The 11,292-nt window shown below is 52.1% G+C and overlaps 1 long non-coding RNA gene across 2 annotated transcripts; it reads left to right on the top strand.

The window, feature by feature from the left end:
* Positions 1–1,521: 1,521 nt before the first annotated feature.
* Positions 1,522–8,791, top strand: LOC138373914 (uncharacterized). Of its 2 annotated transcripts, none has more exons than XR_011231300.1 (3): positions 1,522–1,647; positions 7,384–7,507; positions 8,729–8,791. It is a non-coding gene; the product is annotated as an uncharacterized lncRNA (long non-coding RNA). The 2 variants fall into 2 exon arrangements; XR_011231299.1 differs by lacking the exon at positions 8,729–8,791 and adding an exon at positions 8,369–8,545.
* The last annotated feature ends 2,501 nt before the right edge of the window (positions 8,792–11,292 follow it).

Genomic DNA, 11,292 nt, shown 5'->3' with positions numbered 1-11,292 from the left:
GGTAATGTCACCTGCGTAGACACGGTCAACACAGGGCGCTGCATCCTCTCACCTGGACTTGGAACAAACTCTCGATGCCAACAGGCACCTTAGTGTGTGTGTGGTATTTTGGTGTATGGTGTGCATGTGTGTGTGTGTGTGTGGTACTGTGGTATATGGTGTGTACGTGTGTGTGTGGTATATGTAGTATATGGTGTGTGCATGTGTGTGTGGTGTGTGTATGCATGTAGGGGTAGATGGATATAAATGTGCATAGTATGTGGTGTGTACACGTGTGTGCATATATATGTGTGTGTGTGGTGTATGTGTGTAGGTGTGTGTATGTGTGTAGGTGTGTGTATGTGTGTAGTGTATATACAGGTGTGTATGGTGTGTATGGTATATGGTATGTGTATATTTGTGTGGTATGTGGTGTGTATACTGTGTGTATGTGTGTTTATAGTGTGTGTTTATGTGCGTGTCGTGTGTGTGGGCGTGCGTATGTGGTATGTATATGTGTGTGTATATTTGACGTGGCATGTGTGGTATGTGATGTATATATATGAATATGTGTTTATATGTGTCTGTAGGTGTGTGTAGATATGTGTAGTATGTGATATGTACGTGGTGTGTATCTGTGTATGTAGTGTATACTTATATTCATGTGCATGTATGTGGCATGTGATGTGTATTAGTAAATGTGTGTATGTGGTATGTGAGATGGGTATGTATTGTGTGTAGATGTGTGTGTAGGTTTGTGAGTGTGTGGAATGTGTATGTGCGTGATATGTGTGGTATGTGGTATGTGTGGAGTATGTGTGGGGTATGTGGTGTGTATATGTATATGTGTATATGTGTGGCGTGTGTGTGGTATATACTATGTATATGTGTGATCTGTGTGTGGACTATACATGGTGTGTACTATGTATGTGATGTGTGTGATCTCTGTGTATGTGATATGTGGAGTGAGTGTGTATGTGGTATGTATATGTGTGTATGAATTGTGTGTGTGGTGTGTATATGTACGGGGTATGTGTGGTGTGTGGTATTTACATGTGTTGTAATCTGTGTGTGATCTGTGTGTGTGGTGTGTACACATATGTGTGATGTGTGCTGTGTGTGTTTACATCACAGATGCTCCCTCCTGAGCTTGGCTTGAGTGACCGCATGTCAGGGGACAGTCACGACAACACAGCCTCACAGTCACTCATGGGTACGAGTGGGTTCCGTGTACAAGGGCAACCGCGCCCCACTGTGACGGAAGATGGTGCCGTACGTCACAGCCAGGGCACGGGTGGGTTGAGTCGCTTGTGAGGACAGATGCCAGCGAGGGACAGAGCTAGGACTCGGGCTGGCAGCCATGCCAGGCCTCTCGCCGAGCCCAGCCAGGCTGAGGTTTTTGGCACAGAGAGCAGGAAGGGCAGAAACGCCAGGGGACAAAGCACTTTCATGCCTCATTTAACCCTTATGACATGCTTTGCAATCGATAGATCATTATCTTCACCTGTCCAGGGGGAAGTCAGGCCAAGCAGCCTCGGGCAGAGCTGGGACTAGGACCAAAGTCTCCTGACCTCGGTCTGTGACTCTGTCCCCCCCAGAGTGGCTGCAGATCAAGGCTGGGTCCGCACGGCAAGGAGGGTCCCGGTGGAGCTGGCCTCGAGTCATGAGGTGGGTGAGTCTGGGGCTGGGAAGCTGGAGGCCGGGCCTTCGCTTCGGCGTGGCACTTGGTCCTCACTGCCATCCTGCGACGGGGATATTTTTACAGACGAAGAAACTGAAGCTCAGAGAGGCCACTAGACCAGGGTGGACAGCCAAGGACAGATCCAGGCCTCCTGGACTGTGAAACCCATGTCCTCTCCCGGGTGTGATCGGGGCTTTCTGACCAAGCAGAGGGCTTTGCCCTCCCGTTTTAACCGCGGCAGCTCTGATGATGCGTACGCACGCGTGTGTGTCGCATGCATCCGGCTTTAGCCTGAGACTCTGCAGAACGTTTTGGGGCTGACTGGTTTTTAAACCGCTGGTCCGCATGTCTTACATACGATTCTTCGCACATGTTTGATTCTTGGGGCTCCTACTCACTTTCTCTTTCACAAGGGACGGCTTTGCATCAGGTTCCTGCAGGGAACCTTCAGAACCAGCTCAGGCGGCAGGACATGGTGAAGCCGTGCAGGGGGCAGGCGGGGGGTTCCCACGGGAGGCCCGCCCTGCGGACACGCACCAGCCTGACTCGCTCCCTGGGAGCAGGGGCCGGGCCTGATGCCTTTTGTCACTTTGGATTCCCAGCTGCAGATGGATGCCGCGTATGCCGTTGGTGCTTACTAAGTAACTGCCAGTGTTCATTCTGACTTCTACAGAAGGTTTTGCAATGTCTGTCCCAGAAATATTTTTTTCCGTAAAGATTATGGTACTAAGTTAATTTCTCCAAACAGTGGTGTATCTCGTCTATGAGTTAGGATTTGTCATGTGTAACTGTGGTTTTACCCAAACACTCATTAAGTGGAATTTTCCCACAACACTGTTAATATTTTCTTACACTGTGGCATCCACCCCAGCGGCGAGACTTGAGCTGGGAGAGGACGCAGGCTGCCTGGGTTAGCTCCCTGATTAGCGAAGGAAGAAATAAAGTTCCAAGAGGTGGAGGAGCCGTCGGGGGTCACCCAGCTAATCTGCTTATTGGGAGCTGGGCGCCGTGCGGGAAATAATTGATTTGATTCACAGTATCTTCATTTTTTTTTTTTAACTGACCGTGCATTCATCAGGCAATCTTCAGATTTTTGCTCAATTATATGCTTGGCCAAATTTTTCTGTGTTACCGACGTGAGAACGTTTTGCAGTAGCACGTTCTGTTCTCCATCCGTCCGCGCTTCTGTCGTGAGATCCAACTTGAGCCATGTAACGTGCTAACTAGAAGCTCTCAAGGGGTGGAGACTGGGTTTGTTTGCTCACAGTCACTTGTATATGGAAGGTAATCATGTGTGTTTGTTGAATGAATGATTGACGAAACTTGAGTTGAAATGCAGTATGTTACTTTCTCGTTTATTCTGATGGTCCACTTAGCATGGATGCTACACCGTTCTGTTGAGGTGCTTCTCTGGGCTTCGGAAAGAAATATCTTTCTTTGGCTGTGATTAACAGTGACATAAACATCTGAAGGCCTATTTCTCTCACATGACAAGAAATCCAGAGATGGGCAGTTGTTGATGTTGTTTCTCTTGGCCTTTTCTTATGGCAGCAATACGGCTGCCACAGCTCCAAGCATCACAGCCAGCATTCCACGCAGGAGAGAGGGAGGAAGGGATGAAACCAGCAGATGAGGAAAAACAAATGCTTCTTTTTTTCCCTGAGAGACCTTCCGATAGATTTCTGCTTACATCTCGTTTGCTTACGTTGTATCAGTGGCCACCATAGCTGCAAAGGAGATGAGGAAAGAAAGGGGAAGGATGTCACCAAGGCTTTGTGACAGGGCTGGCCCTCCTGTGCCTCGGCCATCGGGAGACAGAAGCATGCCCACGCTAGTCCACCGGCCCCACGAGGATGACAAGAAGCAGGTGGGCAGAGCTGTTTCTGCTAAGCCCAGCGCAGAGCAGCTGAACTCCACGGACCTCCAGATGGGTGAGTCCAGAGCTCCCAGCTGAACCCGGCCTGGAGCAGCTGCCCAGCTGCCCTGCTGATGTGTGAGCGTCAACAGGCGTTGCGTGGTGAGATCTTGCCCAGGACTTTGGTAGCCTGATTAACTGATACTATAGGCAAACCTCTACTTACCGCCCATCAGCAGCAGAGATTTATCCAGACAGACACTGGGGCACAGCAAGGGGGTCCCAGCCTCTGTGTCTGTCTTATGGAGCTCGGACTCCAGCTCCGAGCCTTTCTTCAGTAGTGCTGGGAAGCGCACTCTGTGGCCAACGTCTCAGCGTCCCTTCCTGGCTGCCAAAGGGTGGCCTTTCCCTCGGTGCCCTGTTGCACCTTTGAGTTAAATTCTTGTACGGTCTTACAGAAAGAGCCCCTGTGGTGAGGTTCGTGTCTCCGATATAACGGTTAAGGGCCTCCGTGCTAGAGTCCGAATGACCAGGGTTTGAGTCCCCACTCCACTGCTGAAGAGCCGTGTGGCCTTGGGAAAATTACTCAGTCGATCTCAGCCTCAATTTTCCAACCTGCAAAACAGCAGAAAGCAGCATTCCTACCCCAAAGAGCTGTTGTGAGACTTGAATGGGATCATCCTTAGGACGGGTGCCGCAGAGGTTAAGTTCTAACATGCAGAACGGAGACGATGAGTGGGAGCGATTGTTATTTTAGTTGTCTGATTGTAAAATCAAAAAATTGGAAACAGGCTGGGCGTGGTGGCACCTGTAGTCCCAGCTACTCAGGAGGCTGTGGCAGGACGATGGCTTGGGGCCAGGAGTTCGAGGCTGCAGTGAGCTGTGACAAAAGCCCTCCTAACTGCACGACCTGCTAGCCTTTTGTTATAATAAGTTCCCTTTCTGTCTTTTTTTTTTCCTGTGCATGTGTACGTATGTATGTATATTTCACAGGCTCTATTCATTGTTGAGTGAGCATAGTTTACATATGTATACACGTGTTAGTTTGTCTTTCTTTCTTTTTCTTTCTTTCTTTCTCTCTTTTATCTCCTTGTCTCTGTCAGGCACGTGTTAGTTTTTCTTAATACCAGGCATGATATTTTTTAACCCACTTTTTTTAAACTTAAAAATATATTGAGAACATTTTCTCCAAATCATTGCATTTTACCATATTGCATATTTTTTCACATTTTAATGTTTCTGAAGTAAAGATGTGTTTTAGAATCAATGTCAAAAGAAACGTGCCAGCTACTTCTTCTCTTTTTTCCCCCTAAAACTGGGGTTACGGGATCGGTAACACGATTAACAAAGGATGGCGTCTCAGGTGAGAAGAAACCAGACGTCCTAGAAGGTGCTTCCGAAAGACCACGTGGCCTTCCTCAGTGCCATTGTCATAACTGTAACCTAATCGACGTCTGTTTTGGGATGTTTCGGCTCCTTCCAGTTTTTTGCTATTATCAATCGTGCTGCCCGAGAAAAGTTCTGGCAGGAAATGTGATCGGATGGGGCGCTGGACTCCGCAGGATGGGGACCTGGGGGACCCGAGCCTTTTGGTCAAAGTCACAGCCAGCCTGTGGTGACCTTCAGGGAGGCAGATTTGGGGTACGTCCCTCTCCCTCTCCTCCCTTCCTGGAGCCCGAGCTGGGGCTCCCTGGTGGCCAGACCCCGTGGGAAGTAGGGGACACAGTTCCCAGGCCAGTCCCCGGGCAGGGTAGAGAGTGGCCCCGACAGGCAGAGTGTGCCCAGGGGCCGCCCCGCGGGGTTGGATGCCAGGGAGCTCACAGAGCGGGCTTCCTGTTCCCCAGTGGCACAGACGGTGCCACGAGAGGCCCTCCTCCCAGCGCCAGGGACAGATTGCTCAGGAATCTGTGTGCTCCCAGGCACAAGGGGGACGCTGCCTCCGTTCCTGGAGTTCCGCTTCATGCCTGCGTTTCAGGCAGGATGCTATTTTTAAGCGACTGGCACCGTGGCTCTGTACGGTTGAGGGAGGAGAGGGCACCCGCCGCACAGCGGGGTTGGGCGGCTGCAGGCAGGGGGCGGGCAGAGGAAAGGGGCTGCCTTTGAGCCGCTGGAACAATGAGGCTGAGGGCTGGCTGGCTGTCACACCCACCCCGACATTAATCACATCCTGCCTGGCGTCCCACAGCTCTGACACATGTGGCCACACCCCGCTTCTGGAAAGCTCTCTGCTCAGACTCTACAGAGGGCGTCTCGGCGACACTCCCCATGTTGGACCCGCGCCCGGCAGCATGGGCTCCTCCTGCCTGGCTCTGGCTGCCGGGTGGGCTGTGGGCCACCCCGAGGGGCAGGCAAAGCCTCTTCCTTCCACGGCGGCTCTGCTAGGCTCTGCCGAGCATGCGACCCTCGGGGACACAGGGTGGGGGCGCGGGACGGGGCTCATGCTCCCAGCTCGGGTTTGGGGGTTTCGAGCAACAGAAACTGACTGTCGCTGTGCGTGTTGGGACTGGAGGAGGGGTCTGAGCTTATTGAATAGAAAGGGGAGACGATGACCGGATCATAGGAAGGCCGGGGACAGCCCTGGGATCTGGGAGGGACTAACCAGTGGCGGGGGGGGGCGGGGGGGGGGAAGGCCTGCTGGGATCGGTTTGCTCCATTTTGCAGAGGACGAAACTGAAAGTCGGGGGGTGGGGGTTTGCCAAGGGCCAATCGGAGGCACAGTCCACCCTGGAACTCAGACCTCTGCCCCGTCCAAAGCCACCAGGGACCTCCCTGCAAAGGGACAAGGTCCTCACAACATGAACGGCTGGTGGGGCCACTCCCCCAGGTCCTGACCCCTCGGGCCACACTTTCCTGACTTCTCAGGCGGGCAGCCTGCGCCCCAGGCAAAGGGAGGGACGCTCAGCGGGACTGGAGAGAGTGACTCATTTCTGTCCACCCAGCCAGTGCCAAGCCGAGAGGCGGGCAGGAGGCGTCCCCAGCCGCTAACCGGCAGGCAGAACCAGAGCGGCCAGGCCTCCATGCACTGCGGGACGTCAGGCCACACTCCTGCAACCAACAGCCCACCCGCCTGCCGGGGTCCCCTCCCACTCCCCGTCCCTCCTCTGCCTGCTCCGGCCTCGCGGGACTCGCCAGCCCATGTTCCTCCCAGCTCCCAGCTTGGCAGGCAGGAGCTCGGCTTTGCCGTCAGAAAACTGCCAGTCTGGCACCACAGCTGCCTGGTTGCGGATCTCAGGCAGGTTCGCGTCTCTTCTGTCTGCCTCAGTTTCCTCCTTTGTAATGGGGGTGAGACCTCCCTGGGAAGGGTTGTCGTAAAGCCCAGGAGTCAGGGGCGCAAACACCAATGCTTGGCGCGTAGTAGGTGCCAACTGTGACAGCTGTTCTCCTTCCAAGAGCCAGCACCCCCCAGGACCCGGCCTGGAAGCATGTTCCGGCCCCCGAGGTTTCCCTCCCTCCCCCCATCATCTCGATCCGGGCCTTTGTGACGACACTTCCCAGCCGCTGTAAAATAGATGCTGTGTCGCCTCCGTGGCAGGAAGGGAACATTCTGGCTACTTCAAACCAAACAAAAAGCTGACTGTCACCAATTCCTGCCTTCTAAAAGGAGAGGCGCATTTCACATGGGGGTGCTGGCCCACGGATTCTCGCCACCAAGAGCAGAGGAGACGTCACTGCAGAGCATGAGCTGGTGTCCCAGAGCGTCTCGTCCCGGCTCAGCCGAGCCCTGAGTGAGCTCACGGTGTGCACATTGCACAGGGCTCTTTTGGCTGCCACCGACAGAGATTTAACCCACGTCACTACAGCAACATTAATTACTTAGTTAATTTTTAAAATTAATTAATTATTATTACTATTTTTTTTTTTTTTTTAGAAAAGTGGCCTCTCTCTGTTGCTCAGGCTGGAGTGCAGTGGCACCATCACAGCTCACTGCAGCCTTGAACTCCTGGGTGCAAAGGATCCTCCTGCCTCAGCCTTCCAAGTATCTGGGACTACAGGTGTACACCACCACGCCCAGCTAATATTTAAATATTTTTAGAGATGGGGTCTCACTATGTTGCCCAGCCTGGTCTCCAACTCCTGGGCTCAAGTGATCCTGCTGCCTTGGCCTCCTCAGTCACTGGGATTATAAGCATGAGGCACTTGCCTGGCCAAGATTAATGTTAATGGCTCATTTAACGGGCTGGAAGAAAAATCTACAGGGGAGTCTAGCTTCAGGTACAACTGGATCCAGGAGCTCCAGTGATGTCTCTCTGCACTGCTTTCCTCCGTGTGCTGGTGTCGTTTTGTAGATATCCTCATCCATTTGAGGAAGGATGGTAGTAGCTCTGGGCTCCTTGGCAGGTTGTGTGTTCTAAATTTGGCCACACCAACATCTGTCCCCTCCCACACGTCCCTCTAGAATATATGCTGACAAACTTCCATCAAGAGGTAGATTTACGTTCTCTCCTCTTGACACTGAATGTCCTTTGTCACGATCTCAACCAACAGAAAACAGCGAGAGTAACATCACAGGACTTCCGAGGCTGGGTCCTGAAAGACGGTGCATTTCCACCTCGGTGGCTCTCTTTGGGGACACGAGCCCTCGGGAACCAGCAGCCACGCTGTCCCTTGCCCTGACCCGCAGACTCTACAAGCATAGTGCTTGTTCTATGCCACCAAGTTCTGGGGCCACTTGTTATGCAGCCAAAGCAACTGTGATAGTTTTCATGGTCCCTAGAGCTCAAAGTCACAGCTGAGGAAATGGGCCGTCACTCTCCCAACAGCCACTTGTCACCTCTGAGTAAAGATTCAGACTGACGCAGCTTGGGTGTGGGCCGCATCCCTAAACCCGTCCCTCGGTGCTCCCTGGCTTCCAGACGGTCACTCGGCCTCTGCCTGGCCGGCACACGCCTTCCCTCCCGTGTGTCTGCGCGCTCTCCTCTGCTCCCGCGGACGCGCTCGTTGTCAGTAAGGCCCGTCCCGCTCCAGCAAGACTTCGTCTTAACCGATTACATCTGCAAAGACTCCGTTTTGGGGTTTTCTTCTTGCTCCCCAGAAAAGTAAGAACCCTGCTTCTAAATGAAGTCACATTCAGGGGTTTGGGGAGGACGTTCATTTATGGGGACCCTTCTCAGCCCTGTGGCCACTGTGCCGCAGCGCTTCCTGCCTGGCTGTGGTCGGTCCCGTCCCCCACTCCCTCATTTTTGGTTTTCTTCTCTCCCTGGCACATCTCTCAGTTCTGCGCGGCGGCGCCGACACCAGCCATTGTGAACAGCCTGCTCCACGCAGACGGAAAAGGCGGCGCCTGTAAGTCAGAGGAGAGGAGCAGGGAAGATGCACCCGGAGAAATCATTAATAGCGAGGAATGTCACGGGGCCTGAACGCACTCAAGTGCGTAAACATTTGCTGCCAAAGACTTCCCTGGGGCTCTGTTTACTCTTATTTTTTTTTCCGTTCAGAAAAAAAACAATACTCTCGTTAAGCACTGAACTTGTCAAAGCACAAAGATGGCATGAGAGAGAGTTAGGGTTTGGGGTATCAGCTTTTCTCTTTGTTAGGGTGAAAAGGAAATAAACAAGGCAAGTTTGTTGTCACTGAGTGTCACGAGTGAGGCCAGTGTTCTACCAGGGGACAGAAGGAAGCCTCCTCAGAGTCCACAGGGTCAGTTAATTTTAATCAAGCCTCCAGACCCGCGGGGGTCACAACAGTGCAGTGATGCTTTGCAGAGTGTTCAAAAGGCACTGTGCACTTGGGTTTGTTAGACTTTTGGAAAAAGTTTTATGAGGTCAGGTTTAATTATTTAAAATGTGGTGGTGTGCACCTATAGTTCCAGCTACTCGGGAGGCTGAGGCAGGAGGATCGCTTGAGCTCAGGAGTGGGAGGCTGCAGTGAGCTGTGATGACGCCATTGCACTCTAGCCAGGGCAACAGAGCGAGATTCTGTCTCAAGAAAAAAAAAAAAAAATTAAAAGCTGGAAGGGATCTGCAGAAGTCATGCAGCTTGGTGCTTCCCAGAACCATATCAGCCTTAACATCTTTTTTTTTAAATTTGTCATTTATTATTCTGAAATGAAATTCATAGACAATATAACCCACCTTCACACCATTTGCAAAAAAATCAGTATAATGCCTCGACTGTAACATAAAGAAAAATTTTAAAAGGTAAGTCAATGATAATAAAATAACATGGATTTCAAAAGGTAAATGCTGGGGTCAACCATATTAGACGACACAAGTGTTGCATGTGACGGCTACAGGTGCAGTTGGGCGCAGGTGTGCTTCATGGAGGTTGAGAGACCGTGGAGGCGTTGCTGCCGGCAACGTCACTTTCCAAAATGCTGAGCAACTCTTAGTAAAGTTCCAAACAGAAGAAGGAACAATCTCCCCTTGATCATGCTGCGATTAGATTCCTAGAAAATCCAAGGTATATGACAACTATCCAAAAAAAAAAACAAGCAAAAAACAGAGTTAGGGTCTAGACCCATAATTTACAAGAGGATTTTTCATTTACGTGAAGGTCTGTTGGCCACACATTTTTTTGAGACAGTCTTGCTCTGTTGCCTGGAGTGTAGCAGTGACGTTCTCATGGCTCACAGCAACCTCAAACTCCTGGACTCCAGCGATCCTCCTGCCTCAGCCTCCAGAGTAGCTGGGACTACAGGTGTGAGCCACTGTGCCTGGCTTGTCTAGTTTGAATTAAAAAGTAACATATGCAGGCCGGGTGCGGTGGCTCACGCCTGTAATCCTAGCACTCTGGGAGGCCGAGGTGGGCGGATCGTTGGAGCTCAGGAGTTCGAGACCAGCCTGAGCAAGAGCGAGACCCCATCTCTACTAAAAATAGAAAGAAATTATATATGGACAGCTAAAAATATATATAGAAAAAATTAGCCGGGCATGGTGGTGCATGCCTGTAGTCCCAGCTACTCGGGAGGCTGAGACAGGAGGATCCCTTGAGCTCAGGAGTTTGAGGTTGCTGTGAGCTAGGCTGATGCCACGGCACTCACTCTAGCCTGGGCAATAGAGAGAGACTCTGTCTCAAAAAAATAAATAAATAAATAAATAAATAAATAAAAAGTAACATATGCAAATGGTAAAACAAAAACTAAAACGACCAAACAGTTACAGAAAAGGATGTCATGAAAAGTTAGTCTCCTCCCAGCCCATATCTTCAGGGTACCAGACCCCCTTCACCAGCTCTGTGTGTGTGTGTGTGTGTGTGTGTGTGTGTTCCTGTGCGCACACGTGTGCATGCCTGTGTGTGACCCGTCCCACAGTTCCTCCTGCAGAAGCGGCCGTGGCCCACCCCAGCACCCCTTGCTCTCCCCCATTTCTCTTGCAGGCTGCTCTGGGCCAGCGCAGACGGGGCCACTGCTCCTTTCTGCTGTGAACGAGTCCTTGGTGTACGGGCACCACAGGTCACCTGCTCGTCCCCGCTGCCAGGTATGCCGCTGTTCTCCGTCTTTGCTGTAAGAAACAGAGCGGTGTGCACGGCTGTAGCCACCCCCGGCCCCGTGGCCAGCTCAGGTGCCCACGTCTCTGAGATCCACAGGACAGATGGGACCGTCCCAAGTGTGTTCTCGGGGGCAGAAACTGCTGCGGAGCCAGGCAGGGCCCCCCCACCCCCACCGGCAGGGGAGGAGCATCAGGCTCAGGCCTCCGTGGCCTCGCTGCCCGGGACTGGCCACCGCGAACCACCCTGCGGAGCCCACCCTTCACCTCGCCACGACTGATCTAGAAATTATTTATAGACCTGAAGCCACAGAAACCATTGTGTCTGCTGTTGCCATGGGAACGGGGAAGGT

Source organism: Eulemur rufifrons, chromosome 23 (genome assembly GCF_041146395.1).
Source record: "Eulemur rufifrons isolate Redbay chromosome 23, OSU_ERuf_1, whole genome shotgun sequence".
NCBI classification, from domain to species: Eukaryota; Metazoa; Chordata; class Mammalia; order Primates; family Lemuridae; genus Eulemur; species Eulemur rufifrons.
This window is presented reverse-complemented; position numbering and strand designations above follow the sequence as displayed.